Source organism: Crocuta crocuta, unplaced genomic scaffold (genome assembly GCF_008692635.1).
Source record: "Crocuta crocuta isolate KB4526 unplaced genomic scaffold, BGI_CrCroc_1.0 scaffold152, whole genome shotgun sequence".
Lineage (NCBI taxonomy): Eukaryota > Metazoa > Chordata > Mammalia > Carnivora > Hyaenidae > Crocuta > Crocuta crocuta.
In genome coordinates, this window is record NW_027528798.1 from 3,526,530 (window position 1) to 3,549,178 (window position 22,649).

A 22,649-nucleotide genomic window follows, 5' to 3' on the forward strand; every position below is an offset into this window, starting at 1 on the left:
GAAAAACATACACATTACCACCACCGCCATCATCAAAAAAGGAACCCAGGGTGCAAGGGGATATTTACAATTAGGATTTCAGAGACACCCACTCTGTATTGCAGCAGAGAATAATAACAGTCACCTAACCCAGCCCCCGTTCCTCCAATGCCTTCACTCGGCCTCTGTACATGCCCCCCAATCCCACCTCCACACTCCACAGCAGGCAAGACCTCTGGAAGCTCGAGCCACCACACCATTTCCATGGTAGGGGGAGTGGAAGTCATCAGCAGTGAGGGAGGAAGTCAGCCTCTAATTGGCTGGTTGACAGGAGTGAGCAGCTGGCACTTTATTAGGGTGTCTGGGCCCAACATTGGGGTCCTGCCTTGAAAACCTCTCAGTCAAAATGAGAAGAAACATCCTTATCACACTCAGGCTTTGAATTGAGGAAGTGGGGGTTGAAGTTCACTTCATCAAGGCCTCTGCTCCTCCACCCGTACCAGCAGGGATTCCTGGGGATCCAGGGATGGTATTTTTAAACTGTGCTCTTTACAAACACTAGTTCCTGGAGCTCTCAGGGATCAATTTGTCTTAATTCCAATTTTGCTCTAACTTCCTTTGGTTGCCTTTTTGATCCATTGGTTTATTTGGAATGCATTATTTAATTTTCACATATTTGTGAATTTTTCAAATTTCCTGCCATTATTTATTTCTAATTTCATTCTCTCATGTTCAAAGAACATAATTTTCATGATTTCAGTCCTTATAAATTGATTGAGATTTGTTTTATGCCTTAGCATGTTTTATTGTAGAGAATTCTCTTTGTGCACTTAAGAGGAATGTGTATTCTGCTGCTGATAGTGGAGTATTCTGTAGCTGTCTGTTAGATATAGCCAGTTTATAGTGTTGTTCAGGTCTTTTATCCCCTCACTGATCTTCTGTCTAGTTATAGCCTATCCATTATTGAAAGTGGGGTGTTGAAATCTCCCAACTATTATTGTTGAATCATTTATTTCTCCCTTCAATTCTGTCAGTTTTTACTTCATGTATTTTGACTATTGTTAGGGATGTAAAGGTTTTTAATTGTTCTATCATCCTGAAGGATTGACCCATTTAGCATTGTAAAATGTACTTTGGTATCTGGTAACAATTTTTATCAGTCTATTTTGTCTAATGTTAGTATAGTCACTCCCGCTCTCTTTTGGTTAGTTTACATAGTATATCTTTTTCCATCCTTTTACTTTCAACCAACGTGTGTCTTTTAATACAAAGTGTGCCTTCTGTGGACAAAGTATAATTGGATCATGGCAATTTATCCGTCCTACCAATCTCTGATTTTTGATTGGCATGTTTAATCTTTTTACACTTAATGTGATCACTGATAAAGTAGGATATATGTCTGCTAGTTTCCTATTTTTTTCTATGTCTTACATCTTTTTTGTTTCTCTATTGCCCCATTACCACCTTCTTTTACGTTAAAGAGGTATTTTCTAGTGTACCGTTTTAATTCTCTTGTCACTTTTTTACCTTTTTAAAAATTTCCTTAGTGGTTCCCCCTAAGGATTATATTTCAAATCTTGTAACAAGCCAGTTAGAATTTTTACCAACTTAAATACTGTACCAAACTTTGCTCCTACATAGCTCCACTCCCTCTCCCCTGCTTTGCACTATCCACTTTTGAACATATTACATTTTTATGCATCATATGCCCATCAACATAGATTTATAGTTACTGCCTTTTAGATCACAGAGGGGAAAAGTTACAAAAATATGCATATTTAAATTTTTATATCTACCTATACAGTTACCTTTACTGCTGATCTTTATTTCTTCATATGGTTTCAAGTTATTGTCTGTGTCTTTTCATTTCAGTGTGAATGACTCTCCTTAATAATTTTTTTTATTAATAGCTTTTTTAAAATTTATTTATTTTGAGAGAGAGCATGAGCTGGGGGGCAGGGGAGCAGAGAAAGGGAAAGAGAGAGAATCCCAAGCAGTCTTCACACTCAGCACAGGGCTCAATCCCACAAACTGCAAGATTTTGACCTGAGCCAAAACCAAGAGTCAGACATTCAACTGACTGAGCCATCTAGGTGCCCTTCTCCTTAGTAATTTTTGTAGAGAAAGTCTGGTAGTGAGAAATTCTTATTTTGTTTATATGGGAATTAACTTGTCCTTTATTTTTCTAAACTATAGAATTCTTGACTGATAGGCTTTTTCTTTCAGCACTGTGAATGTCACCCCATTGCCTGTGGCCTCCCTGGCTTCTGATGAAAAATTCACTGTTAATCTTATTAAGGAAACTCTGCATCTGATAAATCATTTCTCTCTTACTTAAGGCTTTCAATAGTCCCTCTGTCTTTAATCTTCAATAGTACCGTTATGATATGTCTAGGATACATCCTAAGAGTATATCTTACTTGGAGTTCATTGAACTTATTGGATGTGTAGATTAATATTTTTATCAAATTTGAAAGTTTGGGGCCATTATCTCTTCAGATATTCTTTCAGCCTCTTTCTTCTCTGGGACTCTCATTATGCATATATGGTGTGTTTGCTGATGTCTAATAGCTATGTAAGGCTCTATTCATTTTATTCATTCTTTTTGTTGTTGTTGTTCCTCAGACTAGATCATCTCAATTGACCTATCTTCAAGTTTACTGATCTTTCTTTAGCTAACTCACATCTGATTTTGAGCTCTTCTGAATTTTCATTTGTTTATATTTGCAAATCCAAAGTTTCTATTTTTTTTTAATGTTTATTTCGGGGGGGGAGGGCAAGTGGGGATGGGGCAGAGAGAGAGAGACAGAATCCGAAGCAGGCTTCAGGCTCTGAGCTGTCAGCACAGAGCCCAATGCAGGGCTTGCACTCACCAACGTGAGATCATGAAGTCAGATGCTTAACTGAGCCACCCAGGCACCCCTTGGTTTTGTTTTTTGCTTTTTGGGTTTTTTGTTTGTTTGGGTTTTTTTAAATAATTTCTACCTCTTTACTGATATTCTCTCTTTGGTGAGACATAATCCTAACATTTTTCTTTAGTCTTTAGACATGGTTTCCTTTAGTTCTTTGAATATATTTTAAATAACTGAATTAAACTCTTTCTCTAGTAAGTCCAACATCTGGGTTTCTTCAGGGATCGTTTCTATCAATTGCTTTTTTTTTCCCTATGATTGGGCCATACTTTCTGGTTTCCTCGTATGTCTCATAATTTTTAGAAATTTGGATATTTTCTTAAAATTTTTAACATTTAATTATTTTTGAGAGACAGAGTGCAAGATGGGGAGGAACAGAGAGAGAGGGAAACACAGAACTTGAAGCAGGCTGCAGGCTCTGAGCTGTCAGCACAGAACCGGATGCAAGGCTTGAACCCACAAACTGCAAGATCATGAACTGAGCCAAAGTCGGATGCTTAACTAACTGAGGCATCCAGGCGCCCCAGAAAGATGGATATTTTAAATAATATAATGTGGCAACTGTGGAAACCATACCCCCTTGCCCTCCAACGTTTGTTTTTGGTTTTTGTTGCTGCTGCAGTTTGTTTAGTAGCTTTCCTAAACTAATGCTCTAAAATTTGTACACTTTGTTGTATGTGGTCACTGAAATCTCTGCTTGATGGTAGTCAGGTAATAAGTGGTCAGATACCCCCCTTAAATGCCTGGAACCAATAAATCTCTCAGCACTTGCTAAAAGGCTCTGTGTTTATGTTGGAAAACTCCTTCAAAGGTCAGGCAGGCAGTTTACGACTCAGCCTTAGCCTTCCCTTTCTGATTGCACAGAGCCTCAAGGTCAGCCAGAAGCGAGAGCTCAGGGTTCCCCCAGTCTTTCCTGAGCATGTGCACAGGCCTACACAAGTGAGTGGCCTTTTAGATTTCCAGGAATATGCCAAAATTTTTCAAAGCATTCTGTGGACAGCTCATTCCCCAACTTTTCCTTTTACGATTTTTGGTCAGCTTCTTGTTTGCCCCAGCTATTATGACAGCCTCAGGCAGCTGTGATATTAAAAGATGACCACTGATTGTGTTCACCAAATGCCCTCAGAGGGGAAAAAAAAAAAAAAGCTGTTTGCATTGAGCAAATTTCCAGTCAGGTGAAATAAAAGCAAGTTTTTAAAAGAGGCCTTCTAGGGACCACCAGACAGGTCAAATAATGACAGTTATGTGGGACCTGGGAGTTATGTAGGAGGAGCTCTAATACTGTGCTGCCCCTTCCAGTAGCTGCTATGCTGCTGATTTTCACTGTGATTGTGGGGCTACTGGGTTTCCAGGCTACCATAGGGCTGAAGAGAAGGGAATGGAACTAGGCTAAGTTAAACACCACAAAGATAGCTGTTTTTACCAAGAATGAACTCCTTCTCTTGAATAAGCACTCCCATAATTGTTGTAAGACTTTGGTGGATTTCCAGAGTTCGGAAAAGTTGATTTGGGCAATTTTTTCCAGTGTTCTCATCACTTTTATGGAAGACAGGACTTCCTTATCGTGTATTGCTGTTGGTGTCAACCCTCACTCCACCACCACCACCACCCAGGCTGGTTTTTGAACTGTTTTCTTACCTGTCTGATGTCCAACTTCACTCTGCACTCTGAACTCACAGTTGCTCAACCCCTGGAGTTCATGAGATCTGTACACTACCTTTTCCTCTACAAAGATTCTCGGGCTTCAAGTCACCTCCAGATCAGGCAGTTCCTATCCCTCCAACCCTCCAGTGGTGGGGCCTGGCTCTGAGCTCTCATCCACTCTGGCCACCTCCTCTCCTTGGTTCCTGTTTACCCTGAGGTTGGAGGAATGATCTTTGTGAAGGTAGAGGCTTGCCTCTAAATTTGCAGCCTCTGGTGGACACCCCAGTAGGGCAAAAACCCAGTGCTCCCTGGATTCTGCTAGCCACACTACACACACTTGCTCCTGCCAACCCTAAGCCCTGGGCCTGGCAAAAGTGGGCGGGAGCAATCGAGGCTCAGAGCCCTTCCCTTACCCCAGGTCAAATCTGAGGCTGATGTGGCCTTCCTCACTTCACAGAAGACTAAAGTGAGACCCAGAAAGAGGTGCAAGTGACCAAAGCCACACAGCAAGTAAGACACTAGAGCTAGAACCCACCTCCTGACTCCTCAAAAAATGTGAATCGGCAGGAGACTTCCCCAGACCTGGGCGCTAAAGACTGGACCAGGAAGCGCTATCCCTGTCTATTCAGAGGGTTATGGAAAAAATGACCACTTAGGGGCGCACGGCACAAACAAATGTTCAACAGCAACCCCAGTACAGCACACCCAGGTATCTTGACGTGGACCACAGGCTCTGAGGGTTCTGGCCCTTGACAGAGAAACTGGGTCACAGAGGCAGCCACAAAGTCCAGCCCCCCAACCCATCTTGGGCTCCCACTCTGTCCCTCCCCTCAAGCCAGGCTCTGATGTGGGAGAGTCAAGGACCTAGTTCTCCACCTTCCCAAGGAAACAGGACACCCACAGCCTCCAGCTGTCTTACTGGCACAGAGACTCACAGGGAGATGGTGGCCCTGGCTGCAGGAGCCGTAGGCTTATAAGGATCACAGTACACTGCATAGTCCCTCCAAGCACTAGGGACCCTTGCCTCAGGGTGCACGCCCAGCCCTCCTGCCCTGCCCTTTCACTAAACCAATCCTGGAGCATGGACTCCTGGCCAGAAACAGCGGCAATCTCTGAGTGCCCTGGTTCTAGACACCGCCCAGGTCAAGAATACTTACAATAAAGCCTACTGTCCTCAAGGTGATAAACTTGAGTCTGTGATCCTCACAACCAAAACCTTAGTCCACCCAGCAACCCCCCTTCTAAATATTAGTCCAAGATGCACACATAGGGTGCCACAGTGTTAATCTCTAGCTATGTATAAGGCAAAAAATTGGAAACAATGGAAATATCCAACAAGAGATCAGTTAGGTAAATTGTAAAAGATCCAGTAGTAAAAAAAAATACTGGGCAATCATTAAGTCATGTTGTCACATAGTGATCTTGAGCTGAACTCAAAGTCAAGCAAAAAGGCAGAACCCAATGCATTATTTATAGCCAGATCCCAATTTTTTTAGTAGTAGATATTCATCTCCAGGCCTTGGAGTTAGGAGTAATTGTTCTTTTCTTCTTAATTCTTTGTTTTCCTAATTTTCTGTATCAGCATGCAATATGTTTATAATCAGAAAAGATGTTATTTTAATGTTAATTTGTAAACACTTTCTTCTAACTGAAAAACAGCAAATATGACAGGCAGTTTATCCCCAAATATCATATTTTAACCATGAGTTTTTGTTTTTAAAAAAAAGTTTGACTTTACTATTATTAAAGCAACACCTTTTTGTTTCTTAAATTAACCAAACTGCTTTTAAAACCATTGCTTTTGAACCAGGGAATACTATAGTTGGAAGGTTTATTAATTTTATTGGATATTTAATTTTTTACTTTTGAAAGCATTTATTTGAACTTGGTTGTGTGGGACCTGCACCTCTTAGCTTTGGGAGGTTTTTCTTTCTCTTTTTTTTTTTTTTTTTTGGATTTTTTTAACACCAAATCTCTAGCAACTTTCTGGGTCAGAGCAATTACAGTCCATAGAATGAGGAATACCTGGTTTTCCAGCCAGATAATTCTCACGATTCAGCAATGCATAGCAATTCCCTACGGTACTCTTTCTTTCTCAAAAATTTAAGAGAAAAAGGTAAGACCAACTTTCCACAGGCCATCCAGAAACCATCTGGGGATGTCTGGGCGAGCGAGGGTACACCAACACTCAAGAATTTCACAAGACTTTGTAACGTGCTTTTCAGGCTTGGGGTGTTGAAAGCGCAATTACCTTATTGCACTCCTGAGTAATGTTCGCTGGAGGGATGTTTAATGATGTTACACAGGAAGCTGTGCAAGGGAATTCTGTTTATTGATGGGACACTGAGCAGGAAGTAAGTCTCTTCCTATTCAAGGGAAAAAAACAGAAGTCTACCTTTGAATTCAAGGAAACAGAGAAGGGTTTTTCTGGCTGGGCAGGAGACCTTTGGGCATAGAGGGCTCTGCAGGAGAAAGAAAAACCCTACCTGGGCATCACATAAAGCAGCTAACATTTTTCAGAGCACATGGAAGAATGAAAATGATCTGGGTCTTCTCTCTCCCTCTCTCTCTCTAAACCAATTCTGGTACAGACATATAGCAAATACTCCTAGTAACAAAAAGGAAGGAAAAATTGATACATACGACAACTTGAACAGATCTCAGATGCATTATGCTAACTAGAAGAGGGTAGACTCCAAAGACTACATATTGTATGATTCCATTTATACAACATCTGAAAAAGGCAAAACTAGAGCAAGAGAGAACAGATCAGGATTTCTAGGATTTGGCAAGGGAGGAGGATTTGACTAACAAAGAGTAGTTGCAGGAGGGAGACTTTTGGGGTGATTGGACTGTTCAGTATCTTACTTGTGGTAGTGGCTAAACAAGTCTATGTATGTGTCAAAATCCTAGAACTCTACTCTCCTCCCCCCCAAAAAAAGATGAATGTTACTGTACATAAATATAAAGTAATTAAAACACACACACACACACACACACACACACACACGGGAGCCTGGGTGGCTCAGTCAGTTAAGCATCCAACTTCACCTCAGGGCATGATCTCACAGTTTGTGAGTTCAAGCCCCATGTTGGGCTCTGTGCTGACAGCTCGGGGCCTGGAGTCTGCTTTGGGTTCTGTGTCTCCCCCTCTCTCGGCCACTCCCCCACTTTCTCCCTCTCTCTCTCTCTCTATCACTCTCTCACACACACACACACACACAAATGAATAAACATTAAAAATTAACAAATTTTTAAATGGAGAGATATTCCATCAGGATCTGTCTCATTTTAAAAGTGATTGGTTAGGGGCANGTCTGTGTCTCCCCCTCTCTCTGACCCTCCCCTGCTCACGTTGTAAGAAATAAATAAAATATTAAAAAAAAAAAAGTGATTGGTTATTGGTTGCATCGTCAGTGCACAAGGCCCAAGTGCATGCGCTTACTGACTTGTTCATTCTTTCTTTCTAAAGTATCTGTTGCACGCTGTGCTAATGGAAAAATTCCCTTGATTCTGTTCCTGATGTCTCCTGAAACCCTCTCCCCTAAGCTGTCCCAGCCTTAGCTGGGGCCCCCTTCCTTCCTTAGAACCGTACTCCCCAGTTTTCCAACTGCTCTCCCTGCCTCTAGCCTCAACCTCTACCAGCCATTCTCTTGCCATCACTGAAATTATTTTTCTAAAATACAGCTAAGATCTTGCACTTCCTGATTTTAAACTCAACAGAATTTTTCAAACTTTCCATGGCTCTCCACTGTCAGATCACAGAGTCTGAATTCTTCAGTCTGGTACCCAAGGCCCTGAATGATCTAGATTCTTCCTAACATTTTAATCTCTTTATTATCATATCTGCCCTCGTGCCAAACACTGTCATTTTTTATAATGTTTTTCATTTACTTTTTGAGAGAGAAAGAGAGAGGGTCAGGGTGTGAGTGGGGGAGGGGCAGAGAGAGAGGGAGACACAAATCTGAAGCAGGCTCCAGGCTATGAGCTGGCAGCACAGAGCCCGATGCGGAGCTTGAACTCACAAACCATGAGATCATGAGACCTGAGCCCAAGCTGGACACGTAACCGAGTGAGCCCCCCAGGAGCCCCCAAAACCCTGTCATGCTAAACTTTCCTCATATTAGCCTTTCCTCCAACAAATGGTAGGTTGTTTCATTGGTCAAAATATGTGCTGCCCCTCTGTGGGGGAGGATTACACACCCTTAACCCACTGATGTCGAGGTTGGCCAGGTGATTTAACTTGTTAAATAAAATGTGAGTGAAAGAGACACTTGCCACTTTGGAGAAGAAACTTTAGGAAGCAGTTCATGGCTCCACCATTCTCTTCTCTCTGCCATCAGCAATGAACATATAACATCAGTGAAAAAGAAACCTTCATTTTTGCAAGCTGCTGAGATTTGTTACCACAGCATAATTTAGCCTAAGCTGACTGAAGCACTCCGTTAAAATGTAACGTAGCCTAAGCTAATTGAGACACTCCATAATTGTCTATTTTGTAACCCCTACCCATAGTACAGACACATGGCTGGCATTTGGTACATATGCTGAATGAATGGGTATATCAGTGCACAAATGAACACATGTCCTCGGGGCCTTTGCACATGTTACTCTCCCAGTAGAGTGACCATCTCTGATTCTTCACTCATCCAACTCTTCCTCAAGTCAAACCTCAAAGATACCCTCTTCCAAGAAGCCTTCCCTACCCATTGCTCTCTCCTCCCTAAGAAATATGTGTATATTTCTGCTCTCGTAATAACTGTCCATCTTCTTGCCCTGATATTAAGACCCTTACGCAAGACCAGATGCCCCTTACCTTGGAGGCCCTGTGCCCAGCACACAGCCTGTCCACAGCAAATGGGTGGATGAATGAAGGAAAGAGTAAAGGAGTAGGGAGCTTTCTATTCCTTCAGTCAACCCCAGGCTTTCTCCACTTCAGGCCTTTGTACATGCTGTTACCCTACCTGGAAGATCAGTCCCGTCCTTATTTGCTACTAACCCTTCTAAGTCCTTTACAGGCAGCTGCCCCATCCACTGCACATCCCTGTCACAGTTAAGTCATTCACTCCCCCTTGGTCCCAACCCTTCAACAGAGCCCTTATCACATGGTACTGAGATCTTCTATGGTCTGTCTGTCCCTATGAGCCCTGTGAGGACAGGGCCTGAGTCTAATTCATCTCTATATCCCCATACCTACACAGACTTAATAACAATGACAGCGACAAGAAAAACAATAATTTAGATAACCAACCAAAAATAGATAACCAACCAAGACGTATACTGGTCAGATAAACAGATGAATGAATGAATATCTGAGTGAATTAATTAATTAACATGAATAGGTCCAAGCGTGTTCTTCCACTGTCCCTCAGAAAGCCCAGGCTCATCACTAGAGGAGAATCTCTGAATGTGATGGGGGCTGAGCTGACTGATGCTCTGTTACCCCAGCTGACTACTCCCCCAGGCCTCTGCTCCTGTCCCCAACCCCATGGGCCACACAATCCCATCAGTGCAGGACACCATAAGGATTAGCACACTGTCCCACTTTCCAACCCACCACTGACTGCCTCCTGCAAATGGCAAAGGTATCCCAGAGTGTGACTCCAGAAAAGTGTGCACATCAGGTCTGCCAGCCCTGGAGTCTCCTCTAATATGTCACCAACAGGGGACAAATGGAAGAGGGGAGGAATAGAGAACGATTCTCAGAAAAGGGGGAACAAGAGGGAATCTGCATCCAATCCTAAGTCAGCATGCATGGCGAATTGCATAACTGACTGCAGATGTGACAGGGAACTCTGAATATGATGGTGAAAACCCAAGGTCAGGAAACACTAATCACCTCCACATAATGCTTGCCCTCCACCAACTGACTCTTGCTCCAGAGAATCCCAAGGGAACCCAGAAGACTGAGAGGGGCAAAAGAAAAAGAAGCACTTGTCCAGAACTCATCCTAAAAGCAGACCTCCAGGAACTTCAGTCTTCTGGGAACCAACCAGGAACCAGAAACAAATAAAAAGCTTCTATGTAACTGATCAGTACTCATCAGAAATGCCAAGGTTATGAAATTAAAGAAAGGAGAGATTCTTACAGATTGGAGGAATGTGAGGAGACACAACAACCAAGCGCAGTGTGGGACTCTGAAGCAGATCCTGAAACAGAAGAACATTTGAGAAGAACATTTGAGAAAAACTGGTGAAATTCGTATAAGGTACAATAATTATATTGTTGGATTGTACCACTGCTAATTTCCTGGACTATGGTTCTGGAAGTTGTTATCATGAGGGGAAACTGGATGAAGAATATACATGAATTCTAATTTGCAACATTTTCATAAGTCTAAAAGCATCTTAAAATAAAAAGCGTGCTTTGTTTTGCTTTCCAAAGGACTTGTACACAGCCATCAATCTCCTGATAAGTCATTCTCACCAAAACTAGTTTTGCTGAATTGTCTGTGAATATAGCTTATTTATTTAGCAGTCATGGATATTGTTCTCTTAAGAAACCTACAGTTCTCCTGGGAAGCTTTGAAGTATCAAATGGGAGGAGGAGGAGGTGGAGGAGAGCTAGATGTGACACACTGAGACTAGGCAGGGAGAGAGAAAGAGCTACAATGATGCCGTTTGCGACCATTAAGCTCTGGGGGCAGATCTGTCTGTGCACCTGAAGGGCCTCTGGAGGCAGCTCCCTATCCCGGTCAATCGCTTGTGCCTTTGTGATTCAACTCCATTTGCACAGGAAGTGTGTATATGGAGCCCTGAGCCAGACCCCAAACTGTGGACACAATATTCAACAAAGCAGGGCCCTGCCCTCCAAAGACTCACAAATGGGGAGGCATGTATGCACAGATACAAAATTACACAATTTCCATCATTTTGAAATGTGAAGCCTGTTAGGGAACCCCAGATCCCTAACACAAAGCAATTCGTTCAACCTCAGAGACGACACAGTCAGAGAAGCCACTGAAGAAAAGGGTGTTCAGATGTTAGGGGCAGCTGGAGCCCAGGGGCTGAGTGGAGAGTGGTTGGAATAGAACCTAGCAAGGTGGGCAGAGACCAGATCAGAAAGAATCTTCACTGTCATTTCCAGTGTGGATTTGACCCAGAGCAACAGGAAGCTATTGAAGGTCTGGAGCAAGGACATGGATTGATCTAAGAAGCTCCATGGTGGCAGGGTAGAGGGGCATCCTTTCTTCAAGACTGAATTGAGGAGAAGTTACATCAAGGCCACTGAGTGCCCTGCTTTAGGAGGCAGAATGCCTGTGTGGGGGTGAAAATGAACAAGGCGAGAGTCCCAACAGAGATGCTGAGAAAACAGCTCCTTCCCCAAAGGGCTGAATTCATAAGGCTCTGCTGCCCACTACCTTGCCTTTCCCCATGTGTAAAGGCTCAGCTGCTCCGGGCCGGGGTGTGAATGTTTCATGCACTGTGCTGAATTCGGATGGCATGGTTACCGTACTGCTAGGGGACAAGTTCTCCCGCCAGTATTTCAAGTCCATTCTAGTCAACTCAAAATGAATAGCAGCCAGACTGCCTTCCAAGGGAGGGAGAAAGAGGGGCCCTACGTCTCTCTGCCCATCCAGCTGTCTCAGCAATCCTAAGTCCCCAAGCTACTATGCCTGCCTTGGGGGGGGGGGGAGAGGGGGCAGATGCAGAGGGCAGCAAAGCCCCCCAGAGTGGTCGAATTGGGTTCTAGGCTTCTCTGCGTTCTTCTGAGCCTTGTGGGTATGTGTGGGCGATATGGAGATGTTCCTGAGTCCCCAAGAGTCACCAGAAACTCTGGGGGAGAGGACCAGGACAGAAAAGAGAGGCAGAGTTAAGAATCCCCTTCACGCGTGCTAGCTGCTGCCCCAGCAGAGGGGGCCATAAGCTGAAGATGCTAGAGACCCAGGTCTCAGGCAGTGGCTGCGTTAAGACCCTTTTACTAGACCAGGTTCTGAAAGAGTAAGTGATTTGCCACAGGAAGCACAGCAGATAAAGGGCAGAACAGGAAGCAAACTCAGGTTTTCTGGCTCTAAACTCAGTCCAGAGTGAACTTCTCTGTGCTTTCCAGGACTTAGAGAATGCAAAGCCCTCATGCAATCCTCTGTATTCCACCCTATCTCCCACTGGCAAATGCCTCACAAATGCCTCCAGCACCTACTATGTGCCAGGCCAACCCCTCCTGAGCCACGCCTCCTCCCCATAACTATCCTCTAAAAAGGATGGTAGAAATGCCTGCCACGTATGCAGGGTTTCTATAAATGTGTTCCGCACCACTGGTTTATTCATACACCATATTCTTCCAAAGAGAATCAAAGCCACTTAAAACACACACACATACTATGTATAATGTTTTCTCTAACAAGTGAGTAACTAGGAGCAAAAGAAACATATACACATCTCAATTTTTTTTAAATATGTGAGTGAATCAGGACAAGAGAAACACATGGATTACAATATTTTTTTAAATAACTGAGTGAATTGGGACAAAGGAAAAATAAGGATAAGAAATAAAAGAAAAAACTGAAGATGGCACTGAAAGACACAATTCCTGCACTTGCCAGAGGCAGATCCCCAAAATTGACTGTAAGTAACCACCACCATAGAGTGAAGCACCCTCTGTTTCAAGATTCACAATATTCAGGGGCGCCTGGGTGGCTTAGTCGGTTAAGCGTCAGACTTTNGTAGAGTGAAGCACCCTCTGTTTCAAGATTCACAATATTCAAGCGATTATTTAAAAATAAACAAAAAGAAAAAATGTCGTTTAGAAGTGAAACTACTTTTGTCACTAAGCATGGAAAGAAAGTTCACTCATGGACTGAATAAATATTAGCTCCTTCCCTTTGCCCCTCTGCCTGGAATCCGAGTTTCTTCTCCACCTTCCAGCTGGGAACCAGCCTAGACCGCCTCAGATGGGCAGATGCACAAAAATGAGGCACTCTTTTGATTCTTTAAAGACTTTTTCTCAAAGTATAATATACATACATTGAAATGCATATCAGTGTACTGTTCCATGAATTTTCACAAGCAAAATATACCTCTGTATCCAGCACCCAGATCAGAAACAGCATTACCAGCACACCTAAAGCCCCCTCCCAACCAATACCTCACCAAGGGCAAATTGCCCGGACTTCCAACACGGTAGATGTGCTTTTCCTATTTTGGAACATTATATAAATAGAATCATTCAGTGTCTGGCTTCTCTTGCTCAGCCCTGTTTGTGAGTTGCCCATACATTTCTTGTGGCTGTAGTATGTTTATTATCATTGCTATGTTCCGTATGTGGCTATCCACAATTTATTCTCCTATAGATGGATGGGTTCATCCTTTCTTGATCAGGAAAATAAAGACAATCACAGGTTGCACATGGGTATTTTTAACTAACTTAACTTTGTTAATAATTTAAGTACTTGAGTTCAGAAGATGCCAATGTTATTTTTCTAAACTTTTAAATTGGACTCAAATGCACCATCTGAAAACTGTCAGTCTGGCAGCTGACATTATTTTGATCACTGAATTCTATTTTTGTAACCAAAGATGTCTCAGTCCGGTGGCCAGGGAACCAAAAAGCAGATAGAAAAGCCACATTTTTTTTTTTTTTTGCTCTTTTGCAATTATTCATTCAGCATTTGTAGGCAACATTTATTGAGCCTTCACTAAGTGTCAGGAACTATACTAAACATTTTGCTTGTATTATTCCTTTCAATCCTGACAGCCCTGTGAGATAGTTCCACTTTTATTACTCTCATTTTTCAAGCTTTGTCCTCAGCACCTAGTGGAGGATCTAGTACACACCAGGCATTCAAATAAGTTCTTATTGCACAAGGCAATGAATGAATAATCACAGCTACCTATGTATACCTATTTATACAGCCTATGGTTTATCTCAGAAATTGTGCCAAATTTCATTATCCTATTAAATCTTCCCCCAAAACTTGAGATAACATAGGAAACACCTTTGGTAGTCTTGTCCAACTCACAAATCTCCATTTTCTCTGAAAACTAGCCCCTGCTTATGCATACGTCCACAAGCTGGCATGTTTGTGCTAGATGACCCCACCCCTTTGGTCACAGGTGATTGGACCAGAGGTAGACACCTAACGCAGCTCAGCCAAACAGATTCTCTCTTGGGAATTTGGACTTGTGGTTGAAAGATGGTCAGCTAGTTTTGCTTGTATCCAGAAATGAGGTGCTGTGAACTCACCCCCAAGTTGTAGTGTGAAATTTTTATGGAATAATGGAGAAAGAAGAGAGGGGTGCAGAGATGAGAGGTGGGTTCCCACCTGTTTCTCTGTTCTCCACTCCAGGACATCAAAAAACCCAGATTTGGATCCTAGTAAATTCTTCTTTTTTTGCTTAAAATAGTTCAACTTCATTTCTATTAATTGATACTAAAATATAAGTTCTAAACTAAAATAGGTAAATATTAGTTCTCCTTCCACATATGAATAAACTAAAGCTCAGAGAAAGTAAAGTGACTTGCCCAAAGTCATAACCCAGTGAGCAGAGAGCAAAGATTTGAACCCAGGTCTGCCTAAGTCTGTAACTTGAGCTGTTTCCCCTTCCACACACTGGTGTTCCTTGGTCTAGATCATTGGAACCCTCCAGATCAATCTTTCATCCTTGCTGCAAGTTTTTTGAAGGCTGGGGCCACATCTGACTCACTGTAGCATCTTCACCTGGACTGAATACTGTCAGGTGTCATTGGCCAGTCACCAGGATGGAGATTTCACGGGGCCAAAGGAAACATCATGGCGTGACTGATGGGAAGTTAATGGGTTTTGTGAATACAAATTATAGAGGCAGAAAAGTGGGGCATGGATACTTCCTAATGACCTTGACAAATAAGCCAGTGAGCAACTGATGAAAGTCTAGAGAAGCCATAACCTGGAGGGAACACCACAAAACTAAAGACCGTGGGGGGCGGGGAGGGGGAGAATACAATATGCCACCCTGGAAAATAGAGAATACCTGAATCTTCCTCACGCCACAACCTTCAGCCTGGCTGTCTTGACTTTACCCTTGGCAAAATAAGTGAAGTGAAAATAGGGTTTGGGTCCAAGCCAAATGTGGGGGCCTTGGCCAACCCCAGGGGCCGAACCAAGAGCACACCATTGGCCCAAGTCCTCATTCTGCAGAGACTGGACCATTTGATCCCCTCCGCACACACATATTCCAACCCATCTTCCACAAGGTAGCCAGAGAGGTCTTCTAAAACACCAACATGATCAGGTCAAACCTCTCCATAAAAGACCCCCAAAGACCTCACTCTGTCATTCAAGGCCTTTACGACGTACTGTGGTACAGTGAGAAATACACTAGGTCTTTGGCTGGGTTCCTGGCACAAAGCTCGTAAAATCCTTGTAATCTCCAGGGTGTTAAGAGTGATAGGAGCATCTTTTACTATACTGGGTTTTGTACAGAGTTCCCAAGATTCCTGGAATTTCCTAAGTGGTAGGAGTGTCTTTTGTTATTATTCATTACAAGCCCTTTTGATCTCACCTAAGTATGTGCTAATGAGGTGGTTTCAGATGGGGTCTCTACATAGCCTCAGAGTGAGTATGGTCACCAGAAAGATCAAACGATTATAGGTTTGGAACTTTGAGCTCCACCCAATAACCTATGAGAAGAGGAGTGGGGTGGGGGTGGGGAGGTGGGAAGGAAGGGGACCTGGAAATTAAGCTATATAAGAACTCTTGAACAATGAGATTGGATGAGTTTCTTGGTAGGTGAACATGTCAACATTCACGTCAAATGCTGGTTGGGAAAGTAATGTTCCCAGAGAGGTCATGGAAACCACACACTAATCCCCCAAATACTTTTTTGCCTCTGCATCTCTTCCATCAGGCTGTTCTTAAGTTGTATTCTTTGTAATAAACTGATAAACATAACTAAAATCTCTCTCTGAGTTCTGTGAGCTATTCCAGCAAATTACTGAACCCAAGGAGAGAATCAAGGGAAACCTCTAATTAGAGCCAGAAGTGTAGCCTTGTAATTGGGATCTAAAGTGGCAAGCGTGTTGTGGCATTGAGCCATTCAGTTACAGGGTATCTATGCTAACACCACGTAGTTCATGTCAGAATTGAATTGAATTGATGGACAGCCAATTGGTATCTGGGAATTTGGAGAATTAGTTGCTGGTGTTGGAAAACACTATGGACCTGCGATTTCAGTCCTCTCTCATAACACACCGCTCACTCACCCTCAACTTTGCTATGAATATTCCAAGTTACTCCATCCCTGACAGTTTAATGGAACTTTAAACTCAACTCAAGGAAGACAATCTCAAAAGAGCCTCTCCTAACTTTCTCACATTGGGGGAATTGTTCTTCCATTGTGCACATCTGGCACAGAAAATAAATTTTTCTGTAACCATGGGTTCATACATCTGCCTCTCCTAATAGATCACAGGCTCCTTAAGAGCAGGGACTTGGTTTTCTACATTATTTTTTTTTAATTTTTTACCAGTACACAGCCAAGTGCTGGGCTTGTAGTAGGCATCAATAAGTGCATATGGTTAAACGGATAGGAAGGAGAATAAGTAGACGTGTGAGAGGATAGGTAGGTGGATAAATAAGAGGAAGGAGATGGATGGGTGGAGGGGAAGGTAGGAGAAGGGATAGGTGAATAAGTGAGAACACAGATGGGTGGATGAGTGGACAAATGGATAGATGATACCAGGAAAGAAGAAAGGACACATGGAATCATGGGAGGGTAGATGGATACATGAATAAATAGATGGATATATCAGTCAATTCCAAAGCCTCCATATCTAAGCCTGGAGTTCAGTCCATAGGTTGTCTTTGTGGCCTAGACTCCTCTCAGAGTTCTGCTACTTATTATTCCTAAAATTCAACATGTATAGAATCAAATCCATATTAATCTTCCCCAAACTTCCAGTGCTCTGCTCCTCAATGAATGGCAACACCATCCATCCAGTTTTACTAACTAGAAATCCAGGGATGATCCTTAACTCTACCCACTCCTTCAACTCCAATAGTCAAGACATCACCAAGTCCTGTTGACCTTACCTCTGACAACTCTTGCCGACTGGTCTATCTCCCTCTATCTCCAGGGCCACCATCACTTCTCTCCTGCACCAAATTGATCACCACCTCACCAGCCTTCCTGCCTCCATTCTGTCTCGCCCCCAACCATCTCCACACTGCCAATAAAGGTGTCTTTTCAAAATGCAGGTCTGATTATGCTACTACCACTCCTCCAATATTGTTTAAAATATTCTAATGCCTTCCATTGCTTTCAGGATCAAAAGCAATCCTGACTCCTGCCCATTTCTCCTGCCTCATCTCACACCCGTATAGGTCACGCCTCCTATAACACTCTCTCACAGGCTTCTGGCAGCATGTCCCATCGTTGCAACTTTACCTCTATCTCTGTGACTCAGGGGTTAACGTCTGTCACACTCTGTAGGCAGTGAGCCCTACAAAGGAGAGACTGTGTTAATTTTGGCTTTATTTGTTTTAGGGTCAGGCAGGCTTGGGTGCAAATCTGAGTTTTGTCCCTAATTAGCTATGTGATATTGAGCAAGTTACTTGACCTCCATAAGCTTCTTTGCTGCATGTGAAAAATCAGAAAATATTGCGCCCCTCTACAGGACACTGGAGGATGAAATTAAATAATGCATGTAGTGTGGCTAACAGACGATCTGGTCTCTATGAGGACATGTCATGACCGTCCTGGGAGCAGCAGCAGAAAGGTCTCTAAGCAGATCCTGCTCACTCCTCGGCCAGTTTGCCCTGAATTAAGCTCTACCCCGAATACTAACCTTCAAGCAAGCCCAGAATTAAGTCCCCCAGAGGAGGGGCTGCCTTTTGCCCTTCAGCACCTGGAGACCTCTCTCAGGGCTCTGGAAGGGCGGCTTCCATCCTACAGGGGAGACAGCCTGCCCCAGCCCCTCCCGCCAGGAGTAAGGGTGGTCAAAGCTTATTAAATCCCCAGAAGAGTTTAGGAACCAAGAAACCAGCCTTCTTAACAGTCCATTTCATTACGTCCCTTCCTCCCTCAGGAGCCTATGGTGGCTCTGCTGCCTACAGCATCAGAGGCAGCTTCCTTTACCGAGGCTCTCCCAGCCATCCCCCTGCTGGCTCCTGGCACCCCAGAGCCCACCCTTCATTCAGACAGGCCTCTTTACCAGCACACATAGTTCTTCCTCACCCCAGGCCATGCCCTCTGCCCTGGAAAGCCTCCCTCTCTAAATCCTTTCCCCTCTTACAGAAAGCCCTCTAGGATTGACTGAGCCCACACTAATTTCTTTCTCCTGTGAGGGCCCAAGGCCCTGATGCCTCCAATTAAAGACAAAGCTCTGGTGTAAGACCCACCTGGAAGCAGTTCCAAGCTTACCACCCATAAAGATACATTTTTTAAAGGATAAAATCATAACTGTTATACCAACATAAATGAACACTTACCAAAGACTTTAACTCATTTATTAACAAGGGAACCAATGAGGTGCTATACACAATTTAGAGGTGAAACCAAAGCACAGCCACATGTATAGCTTTTTGCCAACTCCTAAGGTATCAACTAACCTCACCTGACAACATTCACGTGCATCTCAATAGACAAGAATACTGTGCATTACAATCAGTTTTCTTCAACTTATGAAATAGGAAAATATCTCAGAGACCATGAAAGGCACAAACTCCTACAGAAACAGATAACCACGTGTGAGGTAGACCTAATATTCAATTTAAAAAGACACTCGATCATCTTTTTTGCCTATTTCTAAAGTGCTTCATCACCTTACCGGGTGCAGCTTAAAGAACTGTGCAACTCTAGACAGTCATTTGAATTCAGAGGACCTCAGTCTCCTCATCTGTAAAGTGGGGTGACAGTGCAGACTCCTCTGAGCTCTCAGCAGAGAGCAGCTCCAGAAGGAGATGCTTCAGGTTTGGCACATAGCTCTGCACCCCTGAGCTTCCTCCCTCTACCTCAGCACTTGACTCTGAACCTGTTGGCTTGTGGACCCTAAAAGGGCCCTGCTCCTGGACCCCACCCCCCAGGGAGCAGGAACCCAGGCCTCTTCCTTCATCTCTCCTAACAATACCAAGACACAGTCAAGGGGGCCTTTAACAAGAACCAAAGGAAAAAAGGAAAATTCTTTGAAAAGCTGGTGGAATCGGTTTCCCTCCCTTACCTGCTTCTAGTTTTAGACTGTGGTGTGCCCTCCACCCCCTAAAGCCAAGGCAATCCATGGAGCAATGTAATTCAAGACTGGGAAGATGCTTTTGACATAATTCTGTATAAGCAATATACTAGCAAGAGGTGACTTTCCCAAAAGGTGTAACAGATTTTTATACAGATACCCACCCAAGAGCCAGACCATCCTGAGCGATTTTCCCCCCTCCCCTCCACACCCGTAGTATCAGAAGATTCCTCCCAGTTATAGAATCAATAAGTTGACCACACTCTATGAGTGACAGAGGTAATACAGAGCACACTCTAGGGCAAATCCCCATAGACTGGCACTTGAGGACTCTCTGGGTACTTCACTGTCACTACGTGACTTCCAAAAGTTCTTCCCTCCAGCCTCCCTCCCCCTCCCACTCCCCCTTGGTCAAAGAGACCATAAACACCACTGTGTTTCTTTGATCCCCAGGAGATGTCTCTCTTGCAGCTCTGACCCAATCTAGAAGAAAGCCTCAAAAATCCATGGGTATACCCACTGAAATAAAGAATAATCATGGAGATGCAGAGACTTACCCATGAGAATGTTCACTGCAGTATTGTCTTGACATGAGAAAAACTAGAAACTAAGCACCCAGCAATAGAGGATTTGGTATATAAGTTATAATACAATCATCTGATGCAATGCTAAGGAGCCATTAAATGTGTGATGTGGGATAAGAGAAGAGAGATAGTGAGCAAGCTCACTCCAGTTAAAAACATTTGTAGAGTTCTACAATGACAAGAAAAAGAAACCTCAGTATTAACAGTGACCACTTTCTAAGTTCTTCCTTTGCCTTTTGATGTTTCACAAGTGTCCCACGCTAACATGTATCTGCAGATGCAAAGCTAGACCCAACATCACTAAGCCCAGTGGAAACCAGTTCCAGGTTCCAATGTGAAGAATAAGCCAGGTTTGTCAGACCACTGGTGCTCAAATGGGGGGTGGAGGGGAATAAACTCTTAAAGGGTAGAGCCTTCCACAAGTTCTCCTTCAAAGTGCCAACCCACAAAACACATACACATAGTCTTGCCATTGGACAGCTCACAGGTAAAACTACTAACAACCGGAATATTGATCCTGCAAAGATCACCTGCAATGCATCTGCTCAGGAAGGTCAAGGTCATGTTTTATCAGGTTATGCAGTGGCCACAGCCCTGGCCTGGAAGTCCTAGAACCTCCAATCCTACCTCTCTGGCCCTGGCCTGTCCCCTCTTTTCTCTAGTCCTTTATTTATTCGTCCATAAAGATAAATATACAGGGTTGGACAAAGAGACTCTCAGTTCCCCTTTCTTAATACTCTCAAAGATGTTTCCCTTCGTTCTGGTCCCATTTCCTTCCCCCCCCCCCCACACANGAAGGCTGAGAACTGTCCTCACGATGGAAGGCACTAGATTATTCAGGTCCCTCTGGCCCTCCATCCAGGGATGCCCAAGACATGATGGGTAGCAGAACTGGGAGTGAGGTTTGTTATCTCCCCCAGAGCCTGCTCTGTGCCCACCCTCCTGTAGCACCATGGGGCCTGGCTTCTCCTCAGAGCTATCCCATGGCTCCTCCACTTCTTCAAATTCAATCATGAACATGTATAACTCTTTGTGTTTTTTTTTGAGAGCCACTTTCAAGCGGCCATCCAACAGAATGGGAGTTTGTTGAGAGTTATCAACAAAGTATTTCATTAAACCATTCATCAAATTTAGAGTGCAGGCTCTGTACTGGAGCCCAAGGGTTTCCCTCCTGGGACTCCCAGTCAAGCAGAGGAGGCATAAATAACTGGAGAGCACCACAATGTAGCAGGGATGCAGTAGAGGAGCTCTATTGTAATGAAGTCGGGAGGCCTGGGAGATGAGCCGAACTTGTCCACGGCCCCAGAGTACGGTGTGGACAGAGCAGGTCCATGTGCCGGGGCCAAGCTCTGTGCCTGGGCTGTGTGGGGAGGAGGGTACAGAGGGCACGGAGTGGGGCGAGGGGTGAAGGAAATGGGCGAGCTGATGGCTCAGGAGACGAAGGCTTCAGCCGGCCCTACCTGGCATCCCAACATGCCTCAGAACTCATCTGTCAACTGGAAGCAGAGACCCTGCCGGTCTCGACTGCCCCTCCCAGTTTCTCCTGTGACCAAATTGTCTGGCTGTCCTTCCCTGCACATACCGTTGTCTACCCTTCTCTGCACATGTCTGTGTGTCTGTCTCTCTCTCTCTGCTCCCACCTGTCTGTATGTCATTCTCTACACATGCCTGTCCGTCTGGCATCTCTGGGCCTCCCTTCCGCGCCCTTCCTGCCTGCAGCTGTGTGGGTGTCGGGCTGGCTGCGCACAGAGGGGCGCGGCTCGGCCCTGCCCCCTCCCGCGTGCCCCCATCGCAGGGATGACCCGAGCCTCACCCCTGCNGAGAGGCGCGCCGCTTAGGGGGCCCGGGAGCGGACGGCAGTGGCTTGGGCGGCGGCGCAGGGCCGACGGGCAAGCGGGCGGGGCTGCGGCAGGGCAGGGCTGGAACTGGGGCAGAGAAGCCNGGCCAAGGCTACCCCTAGAGCACGCCCAATAGCCACGGGGAAGGGAGGGTCTCCCGGAGCGTCCACCACGAGTAGGGGGCATAAGACAGCCTCCCCCGTCCCGCGCCCTCGGTTTCGGGACCCCTGAACAACCCACCCAAGAGGAGGAAACTAGGACGCACTTTTGGACGGGGTGGAAGAGGGAAGGGGCTCCCGGCTTTGCGGAGTTGGAAGCTAGAACCCACCCCCACCCCTGAGCCAGGAAGTTTGACCCTCCGACGGGCGGGTCACCCTGGCCAAGACCCCCGCTTCGGTGCCTTATCTCAGCACCAGCGGTGGGAGAGGGGGCGTCCCCGCCCCCCNCCCCCATCGGCTCTGTGCTCTGGGCTCTGGCACAGAAGACCCAGGGCTGCCCTCTTGATCCCACGCCGCTGTCAGGGGGGTGGCCAAGCGGGGGTGGCAGGG